The sequence below is a fragment of the Octopus bimaculoides genome, chromosome 6, assembly GCF_046866305.1.
Source record: "Octopus bimaculoides isolate indiv1 chromosome 6, ASM4686630v1, whole genome shotgun sequence".
Lineage (NCBI taxonomy): Eukaryota > Metazoa > Mollusca > Cephalopoda > Octopoda > Octopodidae > Octopus > Octopus bimaculoides.
The window spans coordinates 74,857,959-74,879,713 of NC_142933.1; the positions used below are offsets into that span (position 1 = coordinate 74,857,959).

General features: G+C 34.6%; 1 long non-coding RNA gene and 1 other non-coding gene across 2 annotated transcripts; both read left to right on the plus strand.

Moving 5' to 3' along the window:
- Positions 1–2,469: 2,469 nt before the first annotated feature.
- LOC149135263 (uncharacterized) lies at positions 2,470–15,395 on the plus strand. The gene is made up of 2 exons (XR_016242315.1): positions 2,470–4,423; positions 11,803–15,395. It is a non-coding gene; the product is annotated as an uncharacterized LOC149135263 (long non-coding RNA).
- LOC128251376 (U6 spliceosomal RNA) lies at positions 7,458–7,566 on the plus strand. The gene has a single exon (XR_008267105.1). It is a non-coding gene; the product is annotated as a U6 spliceosomal RNA (small nuclear RNA).
- Positions 15,396–21,755: the final 6,360 nt, after the last annotated feature.

The following is a 21,755-nucleotide window of genomic DNA, read 5'->3' on the forward strand; positions in this document are numbered from 1 at the left end:
TCTCTCCTACGACATCACTATTCTCTCTCCTACACTGTCTTGCAACACAAAATACCTCAAGTCTTTGGTCCTCACGGCGCAGAACATTGGCAAATCTTTTCTTATCTGCTTCCCCTCTGGCTAAATAAACCTGTCGCCTAGCTTCCCTTCTGGCAGATTGGTACAATTCCCTGCTACCACCGTTCTTCCAGTCCTTCCAAGCCTGTTTCTTTTGTTTAATAGCCCTGTCTACCTCCTTGTTCCACCACCACGCTACTTTGAGTCGAGAGGGAACTTTACCCCAGCCACAGATCTGGTTGGTGGCTCTCAGCAGGTTGTCCCGCAGAAATCTCCAATTGTCTTCCACGTTGTATGATGCTATATCCCCTTCTATTTCGTCAAATGCTTCGAGTAACATGTCCCTAAATCTTCGTCCATTTGCAGGGTCTTTAAGTTTCCACACCTTTCTCCTCCAAGCCGGTCTACTTCTGGGCACCCATTTTGCCTTGATCCCGAAGTTGCTAACTACTAATCTGTGTTGGGGTGTACATTCTTCGCCAGGGAAGGTTTTGGCATTTATAAGCCGCCCTCTTTCCCTATTTCTGGCGAGGATGTAGTCGATTTGGCTAGAGTGTCTGCCGGATCGGTAGGTGACTAGGTGACAGGCAGGTTTCCTGAAGCTGGTATTGCAAACCATAAGATCGGTTGCATCACAGAACTCCAGCAGTCTGGTTCCCTCCTCGTTGCGGGAACCAAAGCCATAGCCTCCATGTATGCCATGGAAGCCTAAAGATATATATACATATGTATTTATATATACACATATTTATATATATACATATATATCTATATATTTATATATACCGATATATATTTTTATATATTAATATATATATACTTCCATATATATATATATACTTACATATATATATATATACATCCATATTTATATATATATAAATATATATATATGTTTATATATATGTACATCCATATATATATATTTATACTTCCATATATATATATATTTAAACATCCATGTATGTATTATATAGTTATACATCCATATATATATATATTTATACATACTTTATATATATATATATATATATATATATATATATATATATCTATATATATATATATATATATATATATATATATATATATATATATATATATATAACTACATGTTATATTCAGTGATATATTTACGTATACAATTATACATGCATACATAGCACACACATATATTAATTATATACACATATGTATATATTATATACACCTCTTAGAAATTTCTCTCTCTATACTTGGTAAGCTCATTATTTTCATTCCCTCCTCAATCAATATTTTTTCAAATGCCTGTCTGCTGCACTATCGTTACCATGGTAACATTTTTCTTTACATATACCATTGATTTTTCTTCTTCCTCACATACTATTAGTTTATCATTGCCTTTCTCCTTCAAATTCTAATACGTTCTTTCCTTCCCTCCTTGTACATCTCTTTATGTTTCTCTTTCATAATCGTATCTTAAACCATTCGTGTTTCGTTTTACCTTATTTTTATTTTACCTCTCGGTTATATTTCGTCTCTTATTTCTTATAACTTTATACTTTATTCTGTTTACTTAAATTCTGCTATATAAAGTTGTTTTTTTAAAAAATTTTGTATGGGTACCATAAAGTGAAAACTGCCTACGTGTACCTACACACACATATTACACATTTCTTGTACATAAGCGATGTGCTACTATATTGGTCGTCCCCCCCTCACATTCTCACTCTTTATATTATACTCCTCTCTCTCTCTTATTTATCAATCTATTTCTCTATCTGTCCTCTTGTCTGTTTGCCTCTCTTCTCTCCATTACTTTTTCCTTCCTTCTCTGTAGCTATTATATTTTGTTTACGGGCCGTTTGTCCAATTTATTTGTTTCTTTTTTTTTTCGTCTCTAACCACAATATCATACCTTACAAATAATATTTCTCATGTCTGCTTCCCCCCTATTCAATCTCTTTAAGGTTCTCTTATCTATCTCTCGCAATTTTCCTATCTTTTCAGATACTGTCAACGTACGTAAGCAAGCGTCACATTAAACTCCACACCTTTTTTTTTTACTTCCTATTTGCAAAGCGAACGTGAGAAAGAACACGGAAGGATACTTTGGAGAAATGTGGTCTTAAGACACACTATGTCTGAATAAAAGACAAGATGGTCATAGGTTTTGATCATCGGGCCACTGAATCAGGGTTAAACATCAACATCCTATTTAGGTAGCCTTTTATCTCAAACTAGCTATAGCTATGGTAGCGAATACTGTCTTTGATGTTCGCTGCTGGATGAAGAACGGAGAAACACACATTCAGAGAGACAGAGAGAAATAAAGATAAAGATATATATATATATATATATATATATATATATATATATATATATATATAAACAAATAATAAATGAGTGTATGCATATATACGTACAGGTATGTGCATACCGACATCCACCTGTATGTATAGGTGCATATCTGGGTACAGGATATATATATATATATATATATATATATATATATAGAGAGAGAGAGAGAGAGAGAAAATATTCTGAATACAAGAAATTTAAAATACGTATCCGAATAGCGGGAATCGATGTATAATTACATTAATACATGTATGCATACACACACACACACTATATATATATATATATATATATATATATATATATATACACACACACATACAATGCATTTACATTCATATATAGATGCAGATGCCCATACATACACGATGTATTATGTATGTACACACGAGAATAGCCAAGGAACGTAATATCTACAATGTCTTTATAACTGGTTAGTGTATTAAAATAATTTTTATTGTTACGTTATCGATATTACAAACCATACTAGAATCACTATTTTCTTTTACATCGTTCTAGTTGTTGTCTAGCTCCAGATTAGCCCTCTTCAAATAGACCTATGGACTTATGATCCTAAGCATTTCAGCCGTGGCCATCCAGTCTTTTTGTTTACTTAGTTGTTCAACATGTCCTTACTATTTTTTTTAAGACGAGAAGATTTTTACTTAATAGAGATTCAGCTGTTATTTCTAGCTAGGAAAACGATCGCGTAGAGACTCTCGTTGACTCGTTCTTGTTATTTATGTTTTACTAGCAATTCCAGCATTTCACATGCTAAACAACACAAGTATTATATTTATTTATTGTTATTGTTGAGGTTGATTAAAGAAGTACCAGTCGAGCACGGAGGTTGATGTAATCAACTAAGCTACCTCCCACAAATTTCAGGCCTTGTGCCTATATGAGAAAATTAAGCAATTATTAGCAAAGCGGCGAGTTGGCAAAATCGTTTGCACGCCGGACAAAACGTTTAGCGATCTGAGTTCAAATTCCACTAAGGTCATCCTTTCGGGGTCGATAAATTAAGTACCTATGAAACACTGGGGGGGGGGATGTAATTGACTAGTCCCCTCCCCACAAATTTCAGGCCTTGCGCCTTTAGTAGAAACGATTATTAGTAAACCGACGAGCTGGCAAAATCGTTAGCACGCTGGACAAAACGTTTAGCAACATTTCGTCCGTCTCTACGTTCAGAGTTCAAATTCCGCTAAGGTTGACTTTGTCTTTCATCGTTTCGGGGTCGATAAAATAAGTACCAGTTGAGCACTGGGTCGATGTAGTCGGCTGCTCTCTCCTCAAAATTCAGGCAATGTGCTTATACTAGAAAGAATTATGAGCAGCATTTCATTCGTCTTTACGTTCTGAATTCAAATTTCGCGGAGATCAATTTCGCATTTCATCCTTTTCGGGTCGAAAAATTAAGTACCAGTGAACACTGGGGTTGATGTAATCGACTAGTTCCCCTCCCCCAGTATTTCAGGCCTTGTGCCTTTAATTATTACTGAAGGCTGCGAGTTGGTACAATTGTCAGCGCGTCGCACAAAAATGCTTCGCAACATTTCTTCTGGCTCTTTATGTTTTGTGTTGTAATTCTGTCGACGTCGACTTAACCGTTCATCTTTTCGCAGTCGATAAAGTACTAGTTTTGCATTGGGGTCGAGATAATAGACTTACCTCATCCCCTAAAATTGCTGGCATTGTACCCAAATTTGAAACTGTTATTATTAGCACAAAGGGCAGCGAGCTCGCAACAGTTATTTTGCAAAATTGGTAGGGTATTTATATTTAGCTGCGTCACCCAACTAGATAGAATTTGAACTTCTGAGTTCAAATTCCATCGAGGTCAAGTTTGCATTTCGTCTCTGTAGAGTGGATAAAAGAAAGTACCAGTCAAGTATTAGGGTCGATGTTTACTGACTAACAACACCCTCTCCTCAAAAAAATTGCTGACCTTGTGCCTAACTTATTGGCACCGTTGCTTTCCTGAATTTTTAGGCCTTGGAACCCACGTGGCACACACAGTCTGGTAAATACTGTCTATTTTATTCTTGGTCTTCGTTTAACTGTAGGTTAGGTTTGGTAGGGAGTAAAATAAGAGTTTATTATACCTCCCCTCACATTTACACACTATCTCTGGTGGAATATGAATGCATTGCATGATAGAAAGAAGGAATAATTAGTAGTTTGGCAGAGCGAACAGCAGTCAGCCGTTGGTAAGAGGACTTAGAAAAGGGAGGGAGAGAGAAAGTTCATATCAGAGTGGTTTACCTGATAGTGTGGAAGATGGACAGTAGTAGCAAGTATGATATTTCATAAAATCTATGGTTGTTGCTGTGTTAGTGAATATGGTTTTTTTAACTTTGTCTCTTTCTTCTTATTTTCATTTGATATCAGTGGCTATGAAAGTCCTCATTCTAATTTGTTCTTTGCTTTATCTGTCAACGCAAATTATATATATATATAATATACATGCAGGTGTATATATATATATATATATATATATATATATATATATATATATATATATATATTATAGGTAGATGTATATGTGTGTATATATATATATATCTATATATAATAGGTAGATGTGTATATATATATATATATATAATAGGTAGATGTATGTGTATATATATATATATATATTATAGGTAGATGTATATATATATATGTGTGTATTTACATATATATACATGTAGGTGTGTGTGTGTGTATATATATATGTATGTGTATTTACATATATATACATGTAGGTGTGTGTATATATAATAGGTGTATATATATATATAATAGGTGTATGTGTATATATATGTGTGTATATTTACACACACATATTACATGACTATTTAGTTATAAATGCTAATAGATGGGTTAAGACGAAGATTTTAAAATGCTACAATAATTAATCTTCAGTAAACAATACATGCTGAGAAAAAGAAAAATAGGCAAAAAATCTCTTATAACAGTTTTATTGGAAATTATATCTTTTATATGTCCACACATACGTATATACATATATATTGAAAACATAAATAAAGATAGTTATTTTTCGCAGATTACATAAAAATTAAAAATAATGAAATTATGATATAGATAACAAATATTCTCACATAGCCATATTTATTTTTAAAGAAAAAGAAATATTTATGAATATCAAAATCAAATGTCTAATGTATTTATTTATTTATATTAACGAATGTGACCAAAAAGGAAGATAGTTTTCTACTTGTTACTCTTCGTCATTCAGTTTAAATACATAATTTTGTTGGCTTCTACTTTAATTAGTCTATGTTTATTAGCTTTTGTAATGGCATTTAGAAAGTAAAAGATACTCTGATTAAATGATTCCATGGATTTTGTAACCATTTCTCTAAGGCTAACCGAACCATTTAACGAATTTATATTGAGAATATCAATAAATATATTTGTGATAACAATTAATGCATTTTCACTAAAAAAAAGACAACTAAAAAATGGAATTTAGTTTCTTAATCTTTAAAGGTGACTACATACATCTATTTTAATATAGGCAATAACCATTAGATTTAATTCATATTAGATTTCTTAGAGATATTTCACATTTTGAAAGCATCTAATGATTACTAATAATTTTATAATCAACGTTGTACTGTGATTGAATTGTGAATATAAGTTTAAGTTTGCACCTTATACTGGAATATTTATACTCCGAGTAGGCTGACTAAAGTTATTTGATATTTTGTTTTGCCTCATTGATTCATACAACACACTCTGAGACTTTAAGAGTACAGGAAATTCAGGTAAATTTCGTTCGCATCTTATTGAAGAAATGTTGATTGCAAATAACAACAAACAATTAGAATATCTTTAGCTGAATTCTGAATCCACCTTTTTACTGTGTTAAGATGATGTCATCAACTGATAAATAGCAGTCTAATGGTCTTGTTTAAAAAAATACGAGTATAATGACATCAGTGCTGATGACCAAGTCCCAGTGTTGCAGAATACAGTGAAAAATAGCAGAGAGGCCAAGGTTGAACCTGTGAGGAAGCCTCTGCATGGTCGTTCAACTTGCAAAAAAAATAGTGTTCGGATTGCATTTAAATCACACCCTAATGTTGTCTAAAAAGGAAGGGTGACAGGATGGTCACAGTTAGAATGTTAGTGGATAAACGATAACAGCAATGCAAATGTTTCTGTGTCTAACATTGCAAAAGAAAGTTGTTTTACATTAGCTTAGAGGTAGAAAGACAGCATATAAAAAGTTTAATATACAATAAAATGCCACAAATTTCAAATAAAGCCTATGGACTTATGAACAGATTAAAAAAAATTCATCAAATTTCTGTAAATGTTCTTGAAATAAAATTAACACTGCAAAGAGATTGGTGTGAGGTAGGGCATCTAGCAATAGGAAATTATGCCAAAGTGGTCCATGATACATTTAACCCTGTTGAGATACTCTGTCTTTATTTCACTTAATTTGGAAAATAAGGAAGAATAACTTCATCATTTTAAAAATAATATAAGATAACTTCATTATTAATAATTGGTAATTGGAACATAAATCAACACTAAGTTTTGATGGGAGATTTTAATTCAGAACTCTTGAAAATGATAGGTGGTCTAAGGTAGAATGGTATCAAAAGGGTTGAAGGACTGTAATTTGGAATTAGAACTGACATAGACATATGACAAGCCATCTAAACTATGTTGGTTTAGAAACTGGACACAAAATAACGAAGGTGTTAAAGTGAAAGTCTGAAACACATAGTTGACATCTGTTTACATTAGCAGTGCAAAATGCTTCTTGTGTTCCCTGAATACATTAAGGCTTCTATATCCTAACCATCACTTTAAACCATCAGATGACCCAGTTTGGTTAACTTTATATTTTGCATATTTCCATACTTGTGCTTGTGAATTCTTTGCATTAACCATTTCACTGCAAAACAGAAAAGTACCTGGTTTCAGGTAAGTGGGCTGAGACAAGAAGTATAATATGCCCATTATAAAGTTAACGGTTTAAAGACTTTTCCTTGCTTTAGTACACATTAATGAACAAAGAATTAATATAATAAATATTCTTGCTTTGGCAATACATCTGGTAGAATTTGAATGATACAGAAAAGATTAGTATGGCCCCTGTGCAATGATGATGTGCAAATTAGTGAAGCATTCCATATTTTCTAGGTACAGAGCATGGCTGTGTGGTAAGAAGTTTGCTTTCAGATTCAGTTCCACTGCATGCCACCTTGGGCAAGTGTCTTCTAGAATAGCCACAGGCTGACCAAAGCCTTGTGAACAAACTTGGTATATATTCATGTATATAGATGTGTATATATATATATATATATATATATATATATATATATATATTATTAAACATCTTTTTATATATATAAAAGTGTATGGTTCAGATGTACAAACAATAAAGGACAGAGACAGGTGAGGGAATAACAAGCAAGGTGTATTAGTTTGGTGCTTGGGAAAAATGGAAAAGTCTTTGACATTTCAAGCCTACTCTCTTCAATAGAACATGATGTGGGATAAAAATGGAGAGAAAGAAAAAAACAGAGTGAAAAAGAATGTATCTGGATTAATGGTTCTGAGGGCATGTGTGTAGTGGTTAGGGTGTTGCACTCCTGTTTGTAAGATTGTAATTGTGGCTTCAATTCGTGGACCTGGTGTTTTTGAACACTTCATCTAACATGTGGCACACTGCGTACCTCTATAGGCAATATTGATCTGATGGAGGAAGTGAATTAATGTACAGCACAAACATTTGACAGAAGCATTTGATCACCATAAACAAATTATCTGTACAAGGTTGTTCAACAAGAAATTGTGAAACCTTTATCTGTCATCTATAACGAATATTTTCATATAATTCCACTCTGGCATTTCTTTTCTGTTCGCCTGACTGGCCCTCATACCAGTGGCATGTAAAAGCACTCACTACACTCTCGGAGTGGTTGGCGTTAGGAAGACCATCCAGCTGTAGAAACTCTGTCAGATCAGATTGGAGCCTGGTGCGGCCGTCTGGTGATGATATATATATATATATATATATATACTTCTAATATAAGGATAAAATTTTTTCAAAAAACAAAAACAGAATTTTATCAGTGGCCAGCATATTATAATACCTTTTAAGGTAAAAATTATAAACAATTATATATAAGGGCAAATAGTGAAAAATATTGTATATGATTAGACGATATAATGTCTATTTTTTGAGCATATTGGCATAGAAATTTTTTTTGTTTTGCCCTTATTTATAATTATATATATATATATATATATACACATATACATAGTGAGATGGAGTGAATAGAGGAGAGTTAAATGGACATAGTTCAGTACTAAATAAAAAGAGATGAATTATTGACCTTTCAGCTAGTTGGATGACAATGCCATCTGTAGAGAAACTGCTCCTGCATATATAATGTTTTCACTCTGTTAGTTATCATATTCCATACCATATTAGAAAATAAAATAGCTTTAATTAGCTAATAAGGGTGTTTCTACTGCAGTGGTTCTCAACCAGGGCCCATATGGTCCTTGTGGGTGGGGCTGCATATAAAATTTTGTTGTTAAAAATTATGTGTATTAAATTGGCTATACTTCTGCAATACACAAAATATTTTGACAATTTTTCTTTTATACAATTCCTAATAGTATCATCATCATTGTTTAACGTCTGCTTTCCATGCTAGCATGGGTTGGACAATTTGACTGAGGACTGGTGGACCAGGAGGCGACACCAGGCTCCAATCTGATTTGGCAGAGTTTCTACAGCTGGATGCCCTTCCTAACGCCAACCACTCCAAGAGTATATAATAGGGTTTTTTAAACATCAAATTGCCCCGTGAGTCCATCAGAATTAAGTAGGAATCAAAGGGGTCCCTAGATAAAAAAACGATTAAGAGCCACTACTGTACAAGGTTGACCATCCTACTAGAAATAGCAACTAAATCTCATTCAAATTACTCCTTGCTATCTTACGAAAGTGGGACATACACTGTGGATATTTTGCATCTGAAAAATATGGGATGGTCATGGCTAGAACCCATTGATTCTATATTTTCTTAGTAAAGGCTGATTTAGGTTTAGACAACATCATCATCAGTGTTTAACGTCTGCTTTCTGTGCTGGTATGGGTTTGACAGTTTGACTGAAGACTGGCAAGCCAGGAGGCTGCACCAGGCTCCAATCTGATCTGGCAAGGTTTCTACAGCTAGATGCCCTTCCGAACACCAACCACTCCGAGAGTGTAGTGGGTACTTTTTATGTGCCACCAGCATCACCACACTCAAATGGTGCTTTTTATGTGCCACTGGCATGGGAACCAGTCAGGCAGCACTGGCATTGACCATGTTTGAATGGTGCTGTTTATGTGCCACCAGCCATGACTACAATTTCACTTGACTCAAGAGGTCTTCTCAAGCACAGCATATTGCCCAACAATTGAAGGGTACAGTTCTATATTTAAGAGATGAGGAATTATGTACATTATTTACAATTGACGGATATTTGTCCTCATCTTGTTTGTTGTTAACACAATGTTTCGGCTGATATACCCTCCAGCCTTCATCAGGTGTCTTAGGGAAATTTCAAACCTGGGTTCTCATTCCTAAGATATTTTTCGATGTTGTTATTATTATTATTATTATTCAGGTCACTGCCTGGAATCGAACTCGGACTCTTGGGCTTAGTAGCTTGCGCTCTTAACCACTACATCATATGCCCATGGGCATATGGTGTAGTGTTTGAAGGGTACTTTTAAACGGGCCAGTTATGTGACACTGGCATTGGCCATGGCTATGATCTCATTTGACTTGCCAGGTCTTCTCAAACACAGGATATCTCCAAAGGTCTCGGTCACTTGTCATTGTCTCTGTGAGGCCCAACATTTGAAGGTTGTGCTTCATCACCTCATCCCATGTCTTCCTGGATCTAGCTCTTTCACACGTTCTCTCCACTGTTAGGGTGTGACACTTCTTCACAACTGTCCTCATCCATACGCAACACATGACCATACCAGCGCAGTCGTCTCTCTTGCACACCACATCTGATGCTTCTTATGTCCAACTTTTCTCTCAGGGCACTTGCACTCCGTCATGTATGCACACTGACATTACACATCCAGCAGAACATACTAGCTTCATTTCTTTCAACCCTATCATGTCCTCAGCAGTTACAGCCCATGTTTCACTGCTATGTAGCATGGCTGTTAGCTCACAGGCATCATACAATCTACCTTTCACTTTGAGCGAGAGACCCTTTATTACCAGTAGAGGTAGGAGCTCTGAACTTTGCCCAGGCTATACTTATTCTAGCAGCCACCCCCAATGCTGACTTTCACCTAGTGAGAAAAACCCTATGTCACCAGATAGTAGCATCTTGAACTTCTTCCAACTTGTTTGTACTTTTGCTGCTATGCTTTCCTGACACTTCTATTGCTAATTAGGTCTACAAGGTAACAAAAACTATCAACTACTGTTGGACTTTTAATAGAATGTACTTCTAGTACTTTTTATACTTATAACTTCTGAGCTATAAGTTTACCTTCCTTGTTAGCCTGCCTCTGATCCCACTGCACATCATCATCATCATTTAACATCCATTTTCCATGCTGGTATGGGTTGGACGATTTGACTGAGGTCTGGAAAACCAGTGGCTGCACCAGGCTCCAATCCGATCTGGCAATGTTTCTACAGCTGGGTGCCTTTCATAATGCCAACCACTCTGAGAGTGTAATGGGTGCTTTTTACATGCCACCAGCACAGGAGCCAGTCAGGCAGCCCTGGCATCGATCACGTTCAGATAGTGCTTTTTGTGCTACCGGCATGGGAGCCAGTCAGGGGCACTGGCATCGGTCACATTCAGATGGTGCTTTTTACGTGCCACTGGCATGGGAGCCAGTCAGGTATGTATAATTTTTACTGGGTACACCATATGAAATTTCTATGCATTCCTTTTCTGCATAGCGAGCACAGCCACTTCTTTGTCAGCAGCAGGGATCCTCATTCCTTGTTACTATACAAAAACTTTAGTCCTTGCTAAGTTTTCTTTGAGTCCTTTTGATTCTATCATTTTCTCTGGAATTTCTTTCTTAATTCTAGAAGAGGTTCAGCTACAACAACTTGGTCATCAGTATATAGACAGCTGGTCTTAAACTCTTCTGTTATGGCCTGGGGGTCTATGGTAAATGGAAGGAGGAGGAGAGCTGAGCCCTTACCTGCATGTTATGTTACTGTACTCATTGCTCAATATCACCTTGCTGACTCTGCTTCTACACATGGCATGCATGCCATTCAGCAGCCCCTTGTTTCCTCAGTGATTACCATATTATAAAGTAATACTAATAATAATAATAACAATAATAATAATAACTAATAATAATAATCCTTTCTATTATAGACGCAAAGCCTGAAATTTTTTGGGAAAAGACTAGTTGATTACATGGATCCTGGTGTTTAACTGGTACTTATTTCGTTGACCCCAAAAGGGTGAAAGGCATAGTTGACCTCAGAAAATAATCATAAATGGGAGCAACAACAAACATATATTTGTATGTGTACATGTCTATATCTATCTATCTATATTTATTTACACACAGCCTCATCATCATTTAGCATCTGTTTGAGACAATATTTATTTTCCACTTGACATTCTTTTCAAGCTATTTACCAAGGTGGGGTGTATGAGTGAGTGGCTATCTGTCTAGTAGGTGCAGTAACTCTGAATAAGAATTGATAAGCAAGAGAGAGGGGACCCTACCACAGTAGTCTGGCCTGTTGGTATAAGCACTCTAATGCCAGTTCCAGTGCACTATGTAAAGTTGTTGGTGATAGAAAAGTACCCAGCTATGGTAACATGCTAAAATGGAACATACATGTATGATGTTATCACAGGCTACCCATGTAGGAGAGCAAGAATTTGAACAGAAGCTTGCTTTGCAACCATGTGATTTTGAGTTCAGTGCCTCTTCATGACACCATGGGCAAGTGTCTTCTACTACAGCCCCAGGGTGACTAATTTATTGTGAGTGAATTTGATTGATGGAACTGTGTGGAAGCCCATCGTGTGTGTGTGTGTGTATGTTCAAGTCCCTGAAACTTAATGGTTCAACAAAAAGAGACCAACAGAATTATTGGTAGATTTAAAAACTAAGCACTGGAGTGGATAAGACCATCATATATATATATATCATCATATCAAGTTAGTTTTCCATGCTGGCATGGGTTGGATGGTTTAACACGGAGCTGGTCAGACTCCAATTGTCTGTTATGGCATGGTTTCTACAGCTGGATGCCCTTCCTAATGCCAACCACTTTCAGAATCTGCTGGGTGCATTTATACAGCACCAACACAAGCACATTTTATGTGATACTGGCACCTGTAAAGGACAAGCCTGTATGTATGGCTGACAATGATATATATATATATATATATATATATAGATAGATAGATAGATATGTGTATATGTGTATCTTTGCATGTTCTGATGTTGTGGAAAATGATGCATTGAGTTGGATTCTTTTGCATCAAAAGTTAACCTTGGCCAACTGTTAATATATATATATATATAGAGAGAGAGAATTGTAAAGTAAATACCAATTCCCAGGGTTGATATCATTGGCTCAAGAGTGTTCCTCCAGTATAGCCATAGCCCAATGATTGAAACCAGTAAAAGTGTAAATATGCTGTATGCTGTCTTGATAATTTTTCTCATACACTACTTGCCAAAGTGTTACACCTGTGAATAATTTATTGAATATCAACTGATAAACGATATAGTAATTTGGGCTGTGACAGTATCTATCCTTTGTATACTAGCTTCGTTTTTACTTGCTTTTTAAAGCTACTGTTCTCTCTTTCTCTAGTTTAAAAAAGAAAAATGATGCAACACTTGCTAAATTTTTGTTTTATTTCCAAGGTATGGCTGTATTGTTAAAAAGTTTCTTTCCCAACCATGTGGTGTCTGGTTCAGTGTCACTATTGGGTGTCTTCTACTATAGTACCAGGCTGACCAAAGCATTGTGAGTGGATTTTGCTGATGAAAACTGACTGAAACTTGTTGTACATACATACACCCCCCCCACACACACACACATATACACATAGAAAAGTGGATGTTAAAATGATGATGATGATGATAATGATACACATGCACACATATATAAATTGTGTGTGTGTGTGTCTATGTTTGTGTCTCCTTGTTTTGACATTGTAGAATAGTCGTAAATGAATGTCACCTTCATACAAGCAGTGTTATTCATTTCCAATCTTCTGTAAAAACAGGTCTTGTCATGGGGAAATATTACTTTGCCTGGAAACAGGTGAAGGTTGTCAACAGGAAGGGCTTCCTGCTGTAGAAAATCTGCCACAATGAATTCTATCTTACTCATGTCAGAATGGAAAAGTGGACATTAAAATGATGATGATGATGATGATGATGATGATAGAAAAAAATTTCCTTATAAGTCAAGGGTTTGTTTTGCTAATTAATGACTGTGATTATGTGGTTTAATTTTTAAATTAAAAAGAAGTGTTTTGTTATTATTTTCATTTCTTTTTTATGATCATTTAAAAAAAATTTTCATCTTTGTTCTTTCATTTAATCTTTTCTTAAAATTTGTGCAGGAACATCTTTTTCATTTTCATGCGTTACTTTTATTAGTTTTTAATGTGATGAAAGTGTTAGATCTCACATTCCATTTTAGACATGATAATTCCCATTAAAGGAAATAAATATAAACATTTCAATTTGTCACCTTCCATTTGGATAAATATACTTTCAGTTTATAAATGGTTTCTTCAAAGTTATAAAAAGAACTTGAAAACATGTAAATTAGATAGTCTAGTTATTACCATATACAGAACAACAGTCCATCAAATTTCAGAAAGGGTGTCAACTACCAGTAAGTCAGTCTGGCAGAAAACAAAATGGGTCTGAATTCTTAAGATAAGAGAAGACTCATGAAACTAGCCTCAAGCAACAGGAAACACATTAACCATTTTTTTTTTTTTTTTTTAAATATCAAAGATTTTCACTTTGAGCAATCTAGTAGAGCATTAGAAGGTTCTTGAAATGAACCAAATATTTTAGCAAGGTTTATGTCTGAAAATTGTTGGCAAAAGCCTATTTTTTAAACCATAACCATACTCCCAAAACTGTTATTGTTGTTGCTGTTTCATCCCTGGTCAGCTTAAAAGCATTTCATCTGTGACTACACCAACTGTTTTTCAAACAGTGTCTCTGAGATTGAATATTCCAGTATGTTCCACCTTGTCCAAGATAAAACGATGTGATTTGAGGCAGATCTAGTTGTTTATATCTAACTAACATGGTGTCCTCATCATTTAATGTCCATTTTTCATACTTGCATGGGTTTGACAGTTTATTTGAAGCAGATTTTCTATGGCTGGATGCCCCTTCTGTTGCCAACCCTCACCTGATCCTCAGCAAGGTAATGTATCTTCCTGGCCAGAATATTCTGATAGAATAGTAAAAAGGAACAACACCGCTCATGTGACAAAGACAATCATTTACAACTATCACATGATGTCAAGACAAAGAAACATAAACATACACACATATACATGATGGGCTTCTTTAAGTTTCTGTCTACCAAATTCATTGACAAGGCTCAGGTTAGCTTGGGGCTATTGCAGATGACATTTACTTTAGGTGCTATACAGTAGGACTGAACCCAGAACTATGTAGTTGGGAAGCAAACTTCCTATGACACAGCTATGCTTGTGTATATTCTTCAAATGAATCAAATTTTACCATACCTTCCCACTTGGTCATCACAGATGTTTGAGAAAATCAAAAGTAAAATTCACAAGATTTAGGGGTTGTGGCATAATGGTATGGGGAGACTTCAATCAGTCAAAATCTCAGATCACTTATTCCTTGCAAGGAAAGTGTGACTGCATGATATTACAAAGACATTTTATGAAGAAAAAAAAACTCTTTATGCAATAAATTTAAAGTCAAACTAAAATTATAATGTTTCTGTTTGTTTCTCTTTTTTTCTTTTTCTTTTTACTTGTTTCAGTCATTTGATTGCGACCATGTTGAGTCACCACCTTAGATGGTTTTAACTGAACAAATTGACTTTAGTGTTTATTTTTTTTAAGCCTGCTACTTATTCTCTTAGGCTCTATTGCCTGACTATTAAGTTACGGTGTTGTAAACTAACCGACCCCAGTTGTCAAGTGATGGTGGGTCAAACACAGGCACACACACACACGTGGGTGTGTGTGTGTAGGCACATGGTTTAGTGGTTAGAGTATTCGGTTTGTGATCTTAAAGTAGTGAGTTTGATTCCTGGTAGTGCATCGTGTACTTGAGCAAGACACTTTACTTCACATTGCTCCAGTCTACTCAGCTGGTAAAAATGAGTTGTACCTGTAATTCAAAAGGCCAGCCTTGTCACATTCTATGTCATGCTGAATCTCCGAGAACTACATTTAGTGTATGCATGTTTGTGGAGTGCTCAACTACTCGCATATTAATTTCACAAGCAAGCTGCTCTGTTAATTGGACCAACTGGAACACTGAGTGTCATAATCGATGGAGTGCAAGTTATATATATATATATATACACACACACAAACATATACATGCATATTCATATATATATATATATACACATATACAAGCATATATATGTATATAAGTTTGTAACATATACACACACACACACATATATATACATAAATAAACATACGCATTTATAAATATATATATACACACACACACGCACACATAGTTTATGGAGCCTGTATATGTAAAATCAACAAAAAAGCAATCCATCCAGTGAGAGATAAATATTAATTTAATACACAACCGAAAGAGCTTCTAATAGTTTCATGCTTTTACGATACTTTAAGTAAGCATATTTATAAAATGCCCTAAGTATCTCCAAGCAATCTTTCAGGCATATATAAATATGCAATAATATTTTATAAGCTTAAAACTTATAAACAATCACTGTGTATTGGCTAAAGAAAATAGTCTAATATTGGGACATGTAAGCTCTTAACAGAAAAAGTAGGGTTTTCCTTACTTTTTTTCCATTGAGGGCTTATATGCCCCAACATTTTCTTTAGTCAATACATGGTGATCACTTATAAGCATTAAGCTTATAAAATATTATTATTTACAAAATTGTAAATTCAACACTGCTTATGAAATCATTACAGAAAACACACATATATATATATATTTATTAATTTATATGTCTATTTTTTTCATGTTACCATAAGTTATTTTTTTGGCATTGTTTTATAGCAGACACTTCCTGTCTCTAACCCTAACTTGCTTTCTAAGTAAGAGTTAGTGACAAGAATTCCATACTTTGAAAGTGTAAAGCCAGCGGATGAGCAAAATGACAGCAACATTACTGCCCTTAGCTGAGCAATTTGGGGAGAAGCATAGATGTAAACAAAAACAGAGATACACACACACACACACACATACATACATACATACACATGATGCATGTATATATTTACATACAAGATGGGCTTCTTTCAATTTCTAATTAGCAAATCTACTCAACATTCTTAGGTTGGCCCAGAGCTATTGTAGAAGACACTTGCACAGAAAGACTGAACCTGAAAGTGTATGGTTAGGAAGTGAACTTCTTAAGCATATGACCATGCCTGCATGCATCCACAGTTTTGTTTACACTGACACACACACACACATATATATATATATATATATATATATATATATATACACACACACACATACTTGTGTAGGTTTGTGTGTGTGTGAGTAATATATATATATATATATATATATATATATATATATATATATAGGCGCAGGCGTGGCTGTATGCTAAGTAGCTTGCTTACCAGCCACATGGTTTTGGGTTCAGTCCTACTGCGTGGCACCTTGGGCAAGTGTCTTCTACTATAGTCTCAGGTTGACCAAAGCCTTGTGAGTGGATTTGGTAGACAGAAACTGAAAGAAGCCTGTCATATATATATATATATATATATATATATATAGATAGATAGATGTGTGTCTCCCCCCCCCACCATTATTTGACAACCAATGTTGGTATGTTTACATCCTTGTAACTTAGCAGTTCAGCTAAAGAGACCGATAGAATAAGTACTAGGCTTACAAAGAATAAGTCCTGCTAAAGGCAGTGCTCCAGCATGGCCACAGTCAAATGACTGAAACAAATAAAAGAATATATATATATATATGTATGTATATAATTTGTTGTTATGCTGTATATTTAGTTGCATAATTTTCCTTATACACATAAATATTTACAATTTTTTATGTTCAATTTTCTACACAGAGGAATGTTTTTTAAAACTTCAGCATTTGGGGACTGGGAACATTTTTTTTCGTCTCAGTGTGTGTGTGTAATTTTGCATATGCATACATGAAATTTGATGAGTCTAAATAAAGAGAGTTCAGCTACCACAAACTGGCAAATTCATCCATACACACAAACACTTGTATATGTTTGATGTGATTCATAAATCAGTGAGTCATACGACCACCGAAACCGTGATATGATGTATCTTGGTCAAGTCAACCTGGTAGTGTTAGGGTGTCAGGGAAGAGTTGAACTCAGCATTGCAAGCTAATGAGACATCATTTTTACAGTGCCACAGTTCTACAGCTGTTTATATCAGTGTATTTTTTTATGTTTTGCTAGTTTCATTTGTTGGACTGCAGCCATGCTGGGCCTTCCAATGTTTGAGTTATGAGGACATAAATAAACTAACACTGGTTGTCAAGTGGTGAGGGAATATACAAACGTATGCACACACACACATATATACATGCATAATTTTTTTTTTGTAAATAGAATCATAAGCTTTCACTGTATATTGACTATAGAAAATAGTTTAATATTAGGGCATAAGAACCCCTGTAACGGAAAAAAGTGGATATTAGTTTGCATGGGAATCAAACCCATGCCTCTTATTTTTGTAATAAGTTTGCTAACCAATTATATCAACATACCCGCCCTTTTTTTTTTTTTTGGAAAAATTCAGGAAATATAATCTCATAGCAGTAAACATGTAAGCATGCAAATTCTGCATCAATTAGAAACTGGTGGCAGTTGAAATTTTTTTGTAAATAGAATTATAAGCCTTCACCGTATATTGATTATAGAAAATAGTTTAATACTAGGGCAGAAAACCCCTCATAATAGAAAAAAAAAAATATATCATATGTATATATTGGGGTCCCATACAGTGCCTGTTGTAACCTATTTACAGGTCTGTGCACTTAAGTTATTGATAATTAAATGCTTTGAGTGACAGATGCAGCAAATTACTTGCCATGATAGGATATGAACCATAGTCTTTCCTACATTTGGTTCTTTGACGCCCTATCAACTCTATAACTGCAATTTGCATATTGTCTATATGCAAAAATATATCTATTATACATACATGAATGTATGTGTATGTGTTTCTATAAACTCCTGGAAACCTCATAAAAATTAGTTCTCGTTTCATAGCATTACGTATAAGAGATATGTCATACTTTCCCATTAATGAGCAATGCCTGTTGTAACCTATTTACAAGTTATTGATAATTAAGTACTTTGAGTGACAATTAAGAAACTGATGCATAGGGAGTTAAATACTTGCAATGGGTGTGAACTCAAGATCTAAAGGTTGGCAGTGCAATATCATAATCACTAGGCAAGTTTATGTTTTCACACACATGCATGCACACACATACTCTCTCTCTCTCACACACACACATGCATTTAGATGTGACCTTAAATCAAACTGTCACTGTTTGTTCAGTCAACTTAGCTGAAATAAAAGCCACATCGATATGACAGCTACAAAAAAATGAACTTGTTCCAGCAATTCATTTATTTTCCTAAATTTGCAGAATCCCACAAGGTAAAAAAAAAATTGTTTTAATGGTTTTTCTATCATGTAGTGAAATATTGTTTATCTATGTGTGCCATTTGTAGCATAATCTTTAAATCAGGCTTACTCCATGTATATGACAATATTGAACAACAAATAATAATTTTATAGAAATACATTAGGAAACATTCACTTCACCTTTTTAGTTTATTTTAGCTGACATAGTATTTGCTTAGTATTGAAGCTTCTTAATTGGAATAAATTCCAGATGGGTCAGTTATGTTCTGTATATGAAGGTACCAGTGGCAGCTCATAGATAAAATTAGTGAGGGTGCTGCTTCTGAAAATTTTTAGCCATTTTAATATTTTGTAAAAGGAAGCAAACATATAAAAAGAAGATTTATACATAAACTTGATTGGTTTGCATTTTAGCCATTGCTGGGTAGTGTGTTTAATTGCCATGAATTCCCCTTTGTTTTTCAAAAATCCCTACTAAATTACAAAATAAGGCAGGGAAATGTGCCCTATTTTTCAAGTCTTGGCAGCAACACTGAAGCAGGATAATAATTTAATTCTACACTTTATCCCATTCAAGAATATAAACATGTTTTAAGCACAACATACGTGGAGTCAAAAAGAAACACTACCTTTCACTCGATACTGTCATTCATGCAGTGCTCTCTCTCCCTAGCATGAAGCTTCCTATTTCGGACATGTGAGCATGCATACAACAGCCAAACACCGCATCGCTGGAACTGTGAAGCGCACAGTTCTATACAAGGATTTTTGTATTTTTCTCATAAACTAGGGAATGGCTACTGGCATTAAGCTTAAGGATTATATAATGTACAAGTATGAAGAAAGAATTAAAGAGAAAAGGACTCATTATATTGAATGCTATTGATAATATCAAGTGGAAATTGGAAGTGCTGCAGTTCTGTAGTGCCTATACATGAGCTGCCACAGGAAGGTACTGATAATACATATACCAATACAATATGTTGCATGCTTGATGAGTCAACATTTATATTGTTTCATACCCGACTAAAGAAAAACCTAAAGCACAAATAGATAAATGTCCTGTCCACAAATGCATTCCTATTAGGTTTCCTGAAGACACAAACTCATGGAGGTGCAGGGGATCCAAGAACATGTGTTTAAAGCAAATCAAAATAATGTTGTGAATCCAAAGTTGGGAAAAGGCTATTTATAGTTCCTTATGGTTATAACTGCAAAGGAGGGGCAAACCCAGTAATGTTACTGGAGACAAAATAGAATTTAATAATTATTTCTACTATAGGCTCAAAGCCTGAAATTTTGGTGGAGGGGACTAGCCAATTACATCAACCCAAGTGTTTGACTGGTACTTAATTTATTGACCATGAGAGGATGAAAGGCAAAGTCGACCTCAGTGGAACTTGAACTCAGAATGCAAAGATGGATGAAATGCCATTAAGCAGTTTACCTAGTGGGCTATTATTCCTACCTTCATTTAATTTCATTACAGGTACAGCATAAATTTTCTTGAATCTTTTGTTTCAAAGCATTTCCAAATTACTGATTTTTTCAAACAAGGGGTGGTCACTTCTAGATTAAATAAATATTAAATCCACTTGAATAATTAAATAGAAATGCAGATATTTGTACATTAGTATAAATGATACAAGTTTAAGGTACCATGCAAAGTACTGTGAAACAGGGCTGCCCAGTAAACTAGTCTGATAGCTGCAGGAATTTGAAATTCCTGCTTGTAAATTAGTGTAGATTATAGTGTAAATTAGTGTCCAGAAAATCAGTTTTGTACCTGTATTAGAATTTTTGCTTTTGAAATAGATCTTAGAATTTGATGGTACTGTTCCTGGTAATCATATAGTAATTTCTTCCCAGTTATATCTCAAAAAAGAAAATGTTTTTTTTAATTACAGGAATTAAGAAGATTTTTGTGAGTTATCAACTTCTTTAACTAATCTATGTAAAATAATGGTTTATAACCTCAACACAAGGACTCACATTTTGGGAGAAGCATAAAGTTGATTAAATTAATCCTAGAATTTGATGGTTGCTAATTTTATCTTTCCCAGAAGGATGTAAGGCAAAGTAGACCCAATCCTATAGTCCACAACCTTTAATGTTTTCAAAATAATACAAAATCAGAAATATCAAGCATGATGTGTAAGATACAAATCCTATCTACAGTCAAAAACTTCTAAATTCACAGTGAACTGGGGAAACATGAAATGACACTTTGAAAAATGTATTTTTCTATCTTAAAAATAAACTGAGGAATCTGAGGAAATTGGTTTATATTGGCAAGAATTGTATAGTGCAGTTTTTGAGATTAGAGAAATTTGATAAATGATGCAGGGCAAAAATGGGAAAGATGTGTATACGTGTATTTGTATGCAGAATGTATGTATACTTGGATTTCTTGGAGAAGTGACTGAACAGAATCGTATAAACTATATTAGCTCTTGCTTTTACTACTT